Raw genomic sequence first — 15,134 nt, 5'->3', positions numbered from 1 at the left:
TACAGCTTAGTTAACTTATATGTAGACTAGTATCCAAACCAGGGAAGATATTTCTTGTATGCCATCTATTTAACAGCATAGACATTGGTGATAACTGATCTACTTTCATTTCTTAGTATCATAATATTATAATTTGGACAAGACTATACAGCTAAGTGGATGAGACATTAGACGACTAGTTTACAGCTTAGTTAACTTATATGTAGACTAGCATCCAAACCAGGGAAGATATTTCTTGTATGCCATCTATTTAACAGCATAGACATTGGTGATAACTGATCTACTTTCATTTCTTAGTATCATAATATTATAATTTGGACAAGACTATACAGCTAAGTGGATGAGACATTAGACGACTAGTTTACAGCTTAGTTAACTTATATGTAGACTAGTATCCAAACCAGGGAAGATATTTCTTGTATGCCATCTATTTAACAGCATAGACATTGGTGATAACTGATCTACTTTCATTTCTTAGTATCATAATATTATAATTTGGACAAGACTATACAGCTAAGTGGATGAGACATTAGACGACTAGTTTACAGCTTAGTTAACTTATATGTAGACTAGCATCCAAACCAGGGAAGATATTTCTTGTATGCCATCTATTTAACAGCATAGACATTGGTGATAACTGATCTACTTTCATTTCTTAGTATCATAATATTATAATTTGGACAAGACTATACAGCTAAGTGGATGAGACATTAGACGACTAGTTTACAGCTTATAAGTTCTTATCTATGAACTCAATTCACCTAGCTACAGGACATATGACTGACACCTGTGACATTTACAATAGACTGAATTCTATCCAGTTGGTAGAGTGGATATATTTCTCATCTGCTTAATTCTCCAAAAATCTGGATTTAAGCTCTGGCTTTATGAACCACTGTGGAGCCATAGCAATCTACCAAAGTGTCAGTCTACTAAATTACAGACTGGTCTCCTTTCACTTTACTCCCATCTCAAAGTACTACAAAGGATTTATCCAAGATTTGTTTATCTTTCATCAGCTTGCAAGTGTCAGTAGGATTGTATTTATTCTAGTTTATATCACATCAAATTTCAATATTCTTCCTGTGTGATTCCTGCTTTTATGTTGAAATACTCTTGCTTAGGTATGACTTTGGCTTTGCGGTTTCTTTACAACCACATTGTTTTAGGTTCAATCCCACAGCATGGAACCTTGAGCAAGTGTCTTTTAATATAGCTCCAAGATAACCTGTGCCTTGTGAATGAATTTGGTAGTTGAAAACTGAGAAGACCATCGCATATGTGTGTGTATGTGTGCATGTGTTTGTCATCCCACCCACCCACCACTTGACAACTAATGTTGGTTTGTTTGCATCCCTACAACTTAGCAGTTTGGCAAATGAGTCTGACAGAATAAGTACCATAAGTACTGGGGTCAATTTAATTGACTAAAAGCTTTTCGAGGCATTGCCCCAGTATGGCCACTGTCCAATGATTGAAACAAATAAAAGACAAGATATGCACAGCAAAGGACGCAACGACCTTTCAACAAGAAAGAAAAAATTCTTGAAGTGTTTTAAAACTTTGTCATTGAAAAACAAATTCTAAAGCCTTATACTTCAATCCTCTGTAGCGACAAATATCTTTAATGCTATCAGTTTTAGGCACATAAAATTTAGTTCATTATTCTGATAAAGCAATTAATTTATGATTTAGAAGTTATCTCATTTAGTATTTACTTTAGCAACTAGATTAAGTTATAGGTCCTAGATACAGCTATATATACATATGTGTGTGCATGTATGTATGTATGTATTTTTTTTTCTTTACTAGTTTCAGCTTCAGAGCTGGGGTGTGTATGTTTATTTTTAATATCTGTTTTCACAGACGTATATATTTTATAGCATCTGTTTCAGTTCATTTTATCTCTTGTTACTTTTTCATCTTCTAACTATAATTTTATTGTCGTCATCACCACCACCACCGTCATCATCATCATCAAAATGTACCCAGTACACTTTGTAAAGTGGTTGGTGCTAGGAAGGGCATCCAGCCATAGAAATCATGCCGAAACAGACAACTGGAGCCTGGTGCAGCCCTCCAGCTTTCCAGCTCCTGTCAAACCATCCAACCCATGCCAGCATGGAAAATGGACGTTAAATGATGATGATGGTGGTGATCTATGTATATGCACATTTACACAAATGTGTATCGTCATCATCATCATTTAACATCCATTTTCCATGCTGGCATGGGTTGGATGGTTTGACTGGAACTGGTAAGCTGGCCAGAAGGCTGCACCAGGCTCCAATCTGATCTGGCAAGGTTTCTACAGCTGGATGCCCTTCCTAATGCCAACCACTCTGAGAGTGTGGTGGGCATCATTGGAAATGATAATGCAAAGATCCTGTGGGATTTTATGATTCAGTGCGACCATGAGTTAGAGAATAGGAAGCCAGACATAGTCTTAATTGAGAAAGAAAGCAAACTATGCTGGATCATAGATATAGCATGCCTAGCTGACGACAAGGTATGTGATAAGGAAGAAAGAAAAGTCGGTAGATATAACAGGTTAGCTTGGGAGGTTAAGCAGTTGTGGTCGCTGAAAAAGGTGGTAGTAGTACCAATAATTGTCAGAGCCCTAGGAACAGTGAGTAAAAATCTTGAGAAGTGCATGGAACAAATAGGGGCTGCAATAAGGGTGGAGCACTTGCAGAAAACAGCACTGCTTGGAACCGCTTGAATATTCCGGAAGGTCCTCGAAAAATAAGAGGTGTTACCTTAGTTCACTGGTAGTGAACAGCTGACACCGTAATACATCTCCAGTGTTAGAAGCTGTGCAAAGGTAATAATAATAATAATAATAATAATAATATCAATAATCATAATAATGCCCTCCCTCACCGATTTCCTCGAAAAGTAATAATTCCACTATTCAATCCCTGAGCTGAATAGAACAAATTACAGTTACAAAATGTTTGACAAGATTATCTCACATTTGCTCTACATGGATGATCTGAAGTTATATGAAAAGATAACAAAGATCTGAAAGGACTACTAGTAACTGTGAAAAAATTCAGTGATGACATCAATATGGAATTTGGCCTTATCAAGTGTGCAAAAGCTTCATTCAAATGAGGTAAACTGACAGCCAGTACCACAACCCAATTTGATCATGATATATCTATCAAGGACCTGGGCCAAAAAGGCTTTTATAAGTATCTTGGCACAATCCCATAGTCATTCATGACCTATGGGAGTCTTAAAGACTGTGAACCTTGACATAATGATTATAGATAGGGAAAAGCAAAGTTGCTTACTTATCAACCCATCATGTCCGTTTGATTCCAGGATCATAAAGGAAGAGGAAGAAAAACAGAAAAAATACTGTCCCTTAAAATTTGAAATAGGAAGAATTTGCAGCATGCAGACAATAAAGGTCATGCCTACAATAATTGGTGCATTTGGAACAGTAAGCCAAGATATAGAATTGTTCCATATACTGCCACATATCAAGTAATCCAACTAAGATTCTACCTTAAATGTCTCTTAACCCTTTACCATTTAAACTAGCCATATCTGGCCTTAATATTCTACTTGTTTTATCTTCAAACTGACCAGATCCAGCCTCTCATACCTACTTGTGTATGACTTTCACCAAGTCATACACAAGGAAAATGTTGAACTCAGCATTGCAGGCTAAAAAAATACTCTTCAGTGTGTCGGCAGAAACCGATGATCCAGTTCTTTATTTACTATCCAGCTGTGACTCAGTTGCTTCATAGAATTGTTCCATATACTGCCAAATATCAAGTAATCCAAAACAACCACCAGATTTTTTATTTTATAAAAAGAAAGTTTAAATATTGTTTTATTTATGAAACAGTCTGAATATCTATATGTAAATATTAGTTGATTGAAATTAATGACATGTGTCACTTATATTGTCTAATTCATAATCTGGAAAAGGAAAAAAATCATTTTTATATTATTCAGCCTACATACAGCTACAGGAAGAAAGACTTAAAGGGTATTAACTGATATCATTGCCATAAATCTAGTACCAGCATATCTAAAGACCAAATTTCCAACACAAATGATTACATTACTAAATAATTACATTACTAAAAATATTATAGTTTTGTTCAACAATTTATTATGGAACTAGGTTATTTGTTTTGGTAGAATTTCAGACATGTATTGATCTCAGCAACTAAGATTCTACCTTAAATGTCTTTTAATTTTTTAGCATTTAAACCAGCCATATCCAGCCCTAATATTCTACTTGTTTTATCTTCAAACTGGCCAGATCTGGCCTCTCATACCTACTCTACAATGTCATTCAAATAATAATAATTACATCATTGAAATATTGAAACTACAAGATAATGCCTGATTAATTATAAGTAGTGTGAGCATATAAGCATTACATTTGATAAAATAAATTGGATGCTTTATTCCCATTTGACCATTTCAACTGGAAGAACCAGCAGGAGAGATCCTCTATGTGGTTGTTCAACATGCTGCAAATAGCAGCCAAATCTCCTTGAATCCACATCCTACCATAAAAAAAGGACATATTACTCTTTTACTCTTTTACTTGTTTCAGTCATTTGACTGTGGCCATGCTGGAGCACCACCTTTAGTCGAGCAAATCAACCCCAGGACTTATTCTTTGTAAGCCTAGTACTTATTTTATTGGTCTCTTTTTGCCGAACCACTAAGTTACAGGGACGTAAACACATCAGCATCGGTTGCCAAGCGATGTTGGGGAAACAAACACAGACACACAAACATATACACACACATACATATATATACATATATACGACGGGCTTCTTTCAGTTTCCATCTACCAAATCCACTCACAAGGCTTTGGTCGGCCCGAGGCTATACTAGAAGACACTTGTCCAAGGTGCCATGCAGTGGGACTGAACCCGGAACCATGTGATTAGTAAGCAAGCTACGTTATTTCATAAATATTTGCCATAAAGGCATTACAAAGAGGGGACGAACAAGGACAGACAAACATAAAGGGGGTGAAGTATCTGTATCGATTAAATATTTACAATTTTAAATATACAATAAAAATTTGATCATATTTACAATGTTCGATTGAAGCATTGCTCATTACAGATGCAATTTGTAATGGCTTTCCTGAAGGATAGGCATCCGACCACCAAGGTAGACCCCTTGCTATTTCTTTCCCTTGTTTTTGGCTCCCACTTACCTGGTGCCAAACATTCCCAGCTTCCTCGCCACAGGCTTCCATCTTCTCATGAATGTCTCGTGACAGACACCTCTTCTCCAGCCTGATCTTACTACTGAGGTGGTAACAAAAAAAGTTAACTAACCCCTGGCCAGATACAAAGGTATCCATCACTATGCCTCATACACGCGTCTTACCACAAGGCCACCCTTTAAAAAGTAGGATGGTCATGACTGGAATACCTTTGTTCATAGATTTGCACAATGAAGGTTGACCTGAGGCTAAACATCAACGACAACAATAACAGCCAAGCTTGCAGTATTAAATTCATTTCTACCCTTGTGGAAAGTTACCTACAATAGACAAGTACTTATCCAGAGAAATTGTCTCCCACCTTTGTGCAATAACAACTGGAGATAATAAGCAGCCCAATGAATTACAGAGTACCATGAAAGGAATATATTTGATGATAGTCAGGACAGCTGTCTTCAATTTATTCTTCATACAAATAATGATAATGAGCTGTAGATTCTTATCTTCAAATTTGTGTGTATGTATGTGTACATGTGTATGTGTGAGTGTGTAAATGTAATTAGAATCCTACTACTCACTTTTGACCTGACAATAATTCAAACAGTCTAGTGTGCTGTATTTGAATTAGTATCCAATGAAGCACGTTTCAAATTATTTGTGAGCATGCTGTTACAAGTTTTAGTGAACTTATACGATTCATTTAGCTTCTGTTTTTGTTTTTACTTGTTTCAGTCATTGGACAGCGGCCATACTGGAACACTGTCTTCAAGGGTTTAGTAAAACAAATTTCCCCCAGTACTTATTTGAAGTCTTGTACTTATTCTAACAAAGTTACAGGGGTGATAAGCAAACCAACACCAGTTCTTAAAAAGTAGTGGAGGACAAGCGCACACGTATGGGTGTGAGATGGGCTTTCACACGGTTTTTGTCTACAAAATTCACTCACAAGGCATTGGTCAGCCCAAGGCTATAGTAGAAGATACATACCCAAGGTGCCGCACAGTGCGACTGAACTCAAAACTATGTGTTTGTAAAGCTATCTTCTTCAATCTGGATAATTTTAATTTGTTAAACATCATGCTGGAACTATAAAACTATAATTTACCTTTGTTGTGACCACAATTAGGCAGTGGATAGGCAGAATCATTAGAGCATCAGGCAAATGTTTTGTGGCATATGGATATGGCTTCAGCATTCTGATGAGTTAAGATCCTGTTGAAGTCAATTTTACCTTTCATCTTTCTAGTGTTGCTAAAATAAAGTACCAGTTTTATATGGAACCCAGTACTTGTTTGTACTTTACTAAAGTTTTTAATTGTGTCAGTGAATGAAAACAATAATGTATAATAATTCTTTCTACTATAAGCACAAAATCTTAAATTTTCTGGGGAGGGGACCAGTCAATTACATTGACCCCAGTGCTGAACTGGTACTTTTTTTATTGATACCAAAAGGATGAAAAGCAAATACAACTTTGATAGGATTTGAACTCAGAACAGAGAAATTGATAAAATGCCACTAATCATTCTGTCCAGAGTGCTAACAAATCTACCAACTCACTACCTTACAATAACATATAATGACTTTATTTATAATAATTGCATTTAAAATACCCACATGGCCTGAAATTTTAAGGGAAGGTGTCAGTCGATTAAAAGGGCCCCAGTAGCTGACTGATACTTTATTTTATTGGCCCCAAAAAGGATAAGTTAACTTTGATATGATTTGAACTCAAAATATATGAACCAGAAGAAATACCAATACTATTACAATTCCATCAATCCATCTACCAAATATTGTCAATAATAAAACCTAACATTGTGTTCCTATCAGAGCATGCTAGCTGCTTATATATATATATATATATATATATATATATATATATATATATATATATATGTATGTATGTATGTATGTATGTATGTATGTATGTATATATATATATATATATATATATATATATATATATATATGCATATATATAGGCGCAGGAGTGGCTGTGTGGTAAGTAGCTTACTTACCAGCCACATGGTTCCGGGTTCAGTCCCACTGCGTGGCACCTTGGGCAAGTGTCTTCTACTATAGCCTTGGGCCAACCAAAGCCTTGTGAGTGGATTTGGTAGACGGAAACTGAAAGAAGCCCATCGTATATATGTATATATATATATATATATATATATATATATATATGTATGTATGTGTGTTTGTGTGTCTGTGTTTGTCCCCCCACCATTGCTTGACAACCGATGCTGGTGTGTTTATGTCCCCTGTAACTTAGCAGTTCGGCAAAAAGAGACCGATAGAATAAGTACTAGGCTTACAAAGAATAAGTCCTGGGGTCGATTTTCTCGACTAAAGGCAGTGCTCCAGCATGGCCACATTCAAACGACTGAAACAAGTAAAAGAGTAAAAGAGTATATATACACACACACACACACACACATAATACACACACACACATACAAGGGGGTACCCAAAAGAAATCAGAATTTTGCAATATTTTTATCACTTAGTTTTACATGTTTACACTTTTATTGCCTTCAGGCACCTTTTCCACTATTCAAAGAAATGCTGGAACTCTTGCACAGTGATGCCTTTTAACACCTCCATTGTTTTTTTCTTCACCACTTCCACATCTACAAATTCCATAGCACCAGCTTTTGTCACCAGTGATGACCTTCAAAAAAAAAAAAAAAAATCTGGATCAATTTCCAACTGTTCTTTCAGTTCATAACACACATTCATTCATGACTGCTTTTGATTTTCCATGAGCAAGCGAGGCACAAATTTTGCTGCAACTCCTTTCATTTGCAATTCCTCATTCAAAATTCGTTCGCAGGAACTCTAAGACACACCAGTCATATCAGCAAGTTTGTCAATTATTCAGTGACAGACCTCCAAGATCATTTCATGAATTTTCATAATGTTTTCATTCGTTCAGGAGGGCAACAGTTGTACTGAATGAGGTTGCTCATCAAGCAACAAGTAACTATTCTTAAAGTGTGGAAACCACTTGTAAATTCATTTTACTCATGGCAGCATCCTTGTAAGCTTTATGAAGCATGACAACTGTTTTGGCCACTGTTTTCCCCAGCAGCAAACAGAATTTCATGGAAACGCTGTTCCTTTCATTTCAGCCACCACATAAATCGACAAAAAAGGGAGAAGCACTGTAAAACAATGATGCACAACATGGCAGTACGACTCCACTGGATGATGCTGATCAGCAGACTGATACCTGAGGGTTACATCAAGTGGCTTCTAGCAGTGGAAGCCTGAACTACAATGGGTTTGTCCCACAGTGAAAGTTTCCAGTTACTTTTGGGTATATATATATATATATATATATATATATATATATATATATATATATATATATATATATATATTTATATATATATATATATATATATATATATATATGCCCTGTGGGCTATGCCTGATGATTATGCTGAGATGTCAGACATGTTATAAAAACATTGTTTGGCATGTTCTCAGCACAGGAAACTATTAGTAGCACATAAAACATGGATTGAGTCTGTTGAATAATATTTATCTCTCACCAGATGGAGTACTTTTCTTTGTTGATCTTAGCATCATGGAACAATACATTACACACACACACACACACACACACACACACACACACATATATATGGTGCAAGTATGGCTATGTGGTAAGAAGTTTACTTCCCAACCGCATAGTTCCTGGTTTGGTCCCACGGTGTAGCACCTTGGGCAAGTGACATCTATAGCATGGGTCCAACAAAAACCTTGTTATGGGTTTCGCAGATGGAAAATGAAAGAACCCCATCGTGTGTGTGTGTGTGTGTGTGTGCGCGTTTGTGTCTTTGTTTGTCCCCCATCATCATTTGACAGTCAGTGCTGGAGTGTCTATGTCCTCATAACTTAGCGGTTCAGCCAAAGAAATTGATAGAATAAGTACCAGGCTTAAAAAAAAAAAGTACTTGGATCAATTAATTCCACGAAAATTCCCCGAGGTAGTGCCTCAGCATGGCCACAGTCTAATGACTGAAACAAGTAAAAGATAAAAGATATCATCATCATCATTCATCATTCATCATTCATCATTTAATGTCCACTTTCAATGGTTAGATGATTTGACAAGGATCCAATGTGTCCAAGGATTGCATCATGATTCTGTGTCTGCTTTGGCATGGTTTATGCAGCTGGATGCCCTTCCTAAAAGAAACCACCTTAAAGAGGGTTCTAAGAGAAGATTCATGGCTACTTTGCAATTTACTTGAATGGGTGGGAGTAACTGGAGTGGTGCTACAGAAAGAAGTAGATGCTGTAGTGTTGAGGTGCCAGAATATACCCACAAAGTAACATATCCAAGAAGGGGAATAAAAGTGCACAAAGAGACAAGAGAATCAGAATGGATGAGTATAGTTATAAGAGTGTGAGGAGAGGATGAGAGATAAATATAAGCATGGGGAAGAGGTAATCAGATGTATAAAGGAGGTGAGTATAGTGAATGAGGAACAAGAGTAATTCTGATTGATGGTAAATATATTTGATGTACAACAACAACGATAACAGATGCCAAATAGGTGTAGCTCAGAGGAGAGAGAGTGGAGACTGGTAATACAGAAATGGTAATATGAAATGGGTTGTGGTGAGAGTCATTGACTCCCTGGTGGATTGGAAGAATGGACTAGCCAAACTCTTAAAAAGAGTAGTGGTTAGTAGTAGTCGGAGAGAGTGTTTTGGTAGTAGAGTAGACATTAATCGCGTTTGTTTAAATCCTTGCGATTCCATCGAGTATTCTTGTTTATCTGATTGTTGAAGGTTTAGTGCCTATTGTCTAATTTTGTTGAAGACTGTTGCCATTTTGTCTGTGGGCTTGCGTATTTGTTTGTATTCTTTCCCCCATTTAGCGGGGAAGAGACTTGGAAAAAAAATGAATAGCGAACCGGAACGAGCCCATACCAGGAGCCATGCTTCAGCAGCTGGAAGTCGTACCTCTGAAACAAATGTGCTAGAGGTGGGGGAAATGAAAATTGAAAGAGAGAAGTTAGAGAGTTGCAAGGAACTGATCCAGAAAGAGGGGTCAAATTTAAGGTTGACCCCCTCCAGAGGAAGTAACCAGTAGAACGAGGAGGACAGTGGTATACAGAACGCTGTCCATAACCAATAAGAAAATAGAGATGGCATCAGAGGAAGCCATTGAGAAATGTATGGAAGAAGTGAATAGTGCTGCAACATTCTACACTAGAAAATTAGAACAGGACCAAAAATTAACTTTTCAGGCAGTGGCTGATGAATGTCAGAGGATTATAAATTTAAGGCATGGCATGGATAAAATTGAAGAAAAAGATTGCTCTCAGGTTCCGTCTGCAGACAGTCCACTGCCCATTATTGTCGATCTATGGATTAGAAATGGATTCCCCCACTCATACAGCCAACAGATTGCAGCACTGGGGAATGATCCTACTGAATTACAATTTCAAGATGGAGTATTTACCATCGAAAAAGTTGAGACAGGCAGATGGTTTGTCAAGGCTAATATCAAAATGCAGTGAACCACTAGAAGACTCAACGATAGCAGCATCAAATGCCAAAAATGAAATAAAAGATATAAAAAGAATGGACTAGCCAAACTCTTATAAAGAGTAGTGGTCGGTAGTAGTTGGAGAGAGCGTTTTGGTAGTCTCACGAAGTATATTGCGGGAACACATTGATTAAACCTCTTCTGGTTAATTTATCTATACCAGCCTGTGGCAAGATATAAAAAAAATGCTTTGTAGTAACAGGTTTGCAGTTCAGGACTTGCAGCAGATAGGAGTGTGGTGGATGGATTGAATGGTAGGGAAAGACAGTAAATATGGGGGGATGATGTTGGGCTCAGGAGAGGGACCTAGTTTTCTGAATGAGGAAAGGAAAGACAAATGGTAGTTCTAGACTTGACAAGGACACTGAGAGAGTCAGTTGCATGCATAGTGTGCATACACAAATTTCCACAATCTTAGCTATGTGCAAACACATTGTTTTCAGGATTTCATACATACCAATGTTAGCATCACTTGGTGGGTCTTCTCAAGCACTGTGTATTATCAATGTGCTTGAGTTTTTTTTATCTCTCTCTAAAGCTCAGCATCCTGAGATCAGCCTTCACTACCTCATTCCAACCCCTTGGTCTCCCTTTTCCTCGTTGTTTTGTCTTCTATAAGCAGTTGACACTTCTTTATACAACTCTCCTCGTGTGTATGCTTTAAACAGTGAAACCAATACAATCTTCTCCCTTGCTCATCATATATAATTCCTCTTATGCCCAGTTTTTCTCTTTAAACTGTATTTTGTTGTTCATCCACACAAGCATTGCACATCTGGAGAGATATGGTTGCTTCATTTCTGTTTAGTTCACACACGTCCTCTGCATTCGGGGCTCACATCTCACTACCATCTAGCATTGCAGTTAGTGCACAGGTATCGGTCTGCCTTTTACTTTGGGGGAGAAACTTTTTGTTACCAACAGAGGTTCTAGTTCCTCAAACTTTCTGCAACCTTTTTATTTACTCTAGCTACTAAACTTTCAGAACATTGCCCACCATCACTCATTATTTCATCTAGGGAAAAGCAACTTTTCACTATTTCTATGGATCCTCCTGTGCAAGTGAAAGCATCTATTCCCTAAACATTCTGAATGATTATTACTCCTGCACATATACGAAATCTGCTTTCTCTGTTCACATGGCAATGATTCCACTACAGCTCTTGTGTGGTCATAGTTTACATTGAATATACCATATGGAATCTCTACCTATATATCAGTTAAATTTTGTCATTCTTTTGTCAAGTTAACTTGTCAATGGTAGTTTATATAAGGCCTTAATAATTCTCCCTCTTTCTACTTAAGGGCATAGCATAGTGGATAAAAGTGTTGGTTAATGTGATACAGTCAACTAGACGTTCTGAGTTCAATCCTGGGTAAGGCACTAAGGTGAATCACAACACCCCTGAAGACAGCTGCAGTATACAACAGCCAAAATGTAGTGTAAACAATAATCAAGAAGAAACCAGTCTGGTTAATGTAAACAGTATGCATAACTTTTTCTTTATCTCAATGAGTGCTATATGATCTGAGGTATGAATGTATAGTGGCAGTTAATTTGATTTTGATATCCTAGGTTATACAAATTAGGATATATTATAGATATTTTAAACTCATTTATTCTCAAAATGGTTTTAAATACCTCCCTCACTTGGTAACAGCAAGCTAATCAAATACAAAATGTTGGTATGTTTCCTTCTTAGCTTCTTTAATCCTTGAAATACCAGTGAAAAATTATTTCCATGAATGTTATTAATTGACAGCAGGCGGAAGCATTTCTCTGCCAATGTTTTGTGGGAACAACACACAGTGATTGAATTGAATTAGCATATAAATTTAGAACTTGTATTTCTAAGCATTTTACTCACATTTTTTAATTAATTTGTGAGAGTAGATGGGACAGGCCCTTCCAGACTGTGATATCACTATTAGCAAACAACAACGGTGACAACACAGATTCCTGATGCACACCAACTTTCACTGCAAACTCCTCCGACAGCTCTGGTCCGATTCTAACTCTTGTAAACTCATCACTGCCCTCACTATTACCTCCAGTACACCTCCCTACCTCAATTCCAACTTAATCACCTTCCTTGGAACCCTGTCAAATGCCTTCTCCAGATCAACAAAGCATATGTACAACTCCTTCTCCTTATCTCAGTATTTCTCTTGCAATCTCCTTACAATGAGCACTGCATTTATTGTCCCCCCTTCCTGGCATAAAACCAAATTGCATCTCGTCCACATCCACCCCTTCCCAAATTCTTTCCAACACCCTTTCCACTATCTTCATTGCCTCCACTACTTCTTCCCAACTAACCTTCTCCACTGGCCCCTTCACCACAGCAACTTCCACCCTCTGATCCCATTCATTCTCCTCATTCATAATTCCCTCCATATGTTCCTTCCAAACTCTTCTCCTGTCCTTTTCACTAAAATTCAACCTTCCATCACTCCCCCTCATACATCTTCCTCCCTCAACATCTCTTCCATCTTTTTTTCACTGATTTCATAAACCTAAACACTCTATTTGGCTTCACATCCAGCCCACTCAACTTCTCCTCAGCCCCCTTCCTCATAGATCTCACAACCACCCTCTTTGCATGATTCTTCAGGTTATTATACCTGGCTTTCATTTACTCAGTCTTATTATTACATAAAGCTTCGTGCACCTCCTTCTTCCTCGCTATCACATCCCTCACCTCCTCATTCTACCACAACATATTGTGTGAAAAACATAATAGAAATTTGGAAAAAAGTTTCTATAAAACTATTGGGTTGGCAACTAAGTTCCCGCCGTTTTTTTAAATTTAAATTTTTTAAAGGTTTAATAAAAAATAACAACTAATTAATCAATAATGTATTCACCCTTGTTGTTTACAACTTCTTCCCAATGTTTGACAAGATTTTCAATACCCCGTTGGTAGAAATCACCCGATTTCGACTCGAAGAATTGATCCAACCAAGCTCTCAATTCTGCATCAGTATTGAACGAAACTCTGTACATAGCATTTGAAAAAGATCGAAAGAGGTGGAAATCTGTTGGTGCCAAATTAGGAGAGTATGGTGGGTGTGGCAGCACTTCCCAGCCATGTGTTTGAATGGCTTCCTTGGTCATATTGGCGATATGAGGGCAGACGTTGTCGTGCAACAGAAGAACTCCATGCTGCCAATTAGGTCTTTTCTCTTGAATAGCCATGTTGAGTCGTTCCATCTGTTGGACTATTTGGTTCTGTTCAAGCAATTCGTAATGGATAAACCCTTCCCAGTCCCACCATATGCACAACATCGTTTTACGCGGATGAAGATCTTGTTTCACGTACGGTGTCACTTGTTTACTGGGGCTAAGCCATTCCTTACACTGCTTCATACTGATGTACAGGCACCAATTTTCGTCGCCAGTAACGATTCGGTAAAGAAATCATTGCTTGTGTCGATGAGTTGAGCGGTAACGAGCAAGCAAACCAGCAGAGATTGTGGCTCATTGAATTTTGCTATTGTCACTTAAAGCATGCAGAACCCATGCTCCATACAGAATCGATGCTCCATATGGAACCCATGCTCCTGAATTACCTTAAGTACAAAAGGCAAGTGCCATCTCTTAGCTGTGTTTTCTGGCTTGTATGTATGTACTCAGAAGAGGTCCATCCATCTACCCAGACCACACCATCACTCTTGTTCATTATTCAATAAACCTCACTTCCACCCTCACTTTACTCTCAAAATGATATTACAAGGACTTGATAAGGTCTTGGCTGAAAAGAAAAGTGTTTATTCTTAGTCCTTTTGATCTTATCATAATAATGATTTCTAACTTCTTTAGAAACCCATAAATTGATAAGAGAGAGAAATTTCTGGCTGAATCTCTTCCAGTATAAAAACAAAGGCCCCTTAGGAGCCTTTGTTTTTATCAAACCCAGTGTGATAAAATAAAATTGATCCTGTAAAGGGGCTGGAGTTCAGAACACAACTAAATATTACTTAATCCAGTATTCTACTGTTTTAAACACTTAACTACCTCTTGTAATGTATTAATATTAATGATAGCTTAGATAAGGGACTATGAATGGATAATGTGTTAAACTATCAACTTACATGTCATTATTGGAAGTGTACTGCTCCCTTGGTCAATATACTTGATCTCTTGATACCATAGTCAACCTAGCTATGAATTAGATTACAAAAGAACTTAGTAATGCAGATCTTTTGTTGTTTTTCATTAACATTAATAATGATTTCATTAACTCTTTCATATTCTACTGAGGCTAATTAAACCCCTGAGATAACCTTAAACTATTCTCTTTAAGTTTTTTTCTATATTTGTGATATCTTCTATTT

This window comes from Octopus bimaculoides, chromosome 5, assembly GCF_046866305.1.
Source record: "Octopus bimaculoides isolate indiv1 chromosome 5, ASM4686630v1, whole genome shotgun sequence".
NCBI lineage: Eukaryota > Metazoa > Mollusca > Cephalopoda > Octopoda > Octopodidae > Octopus > Octopus bimaculoides.
Note: the sequence above shows the minus strand (reverse complement) of the source record.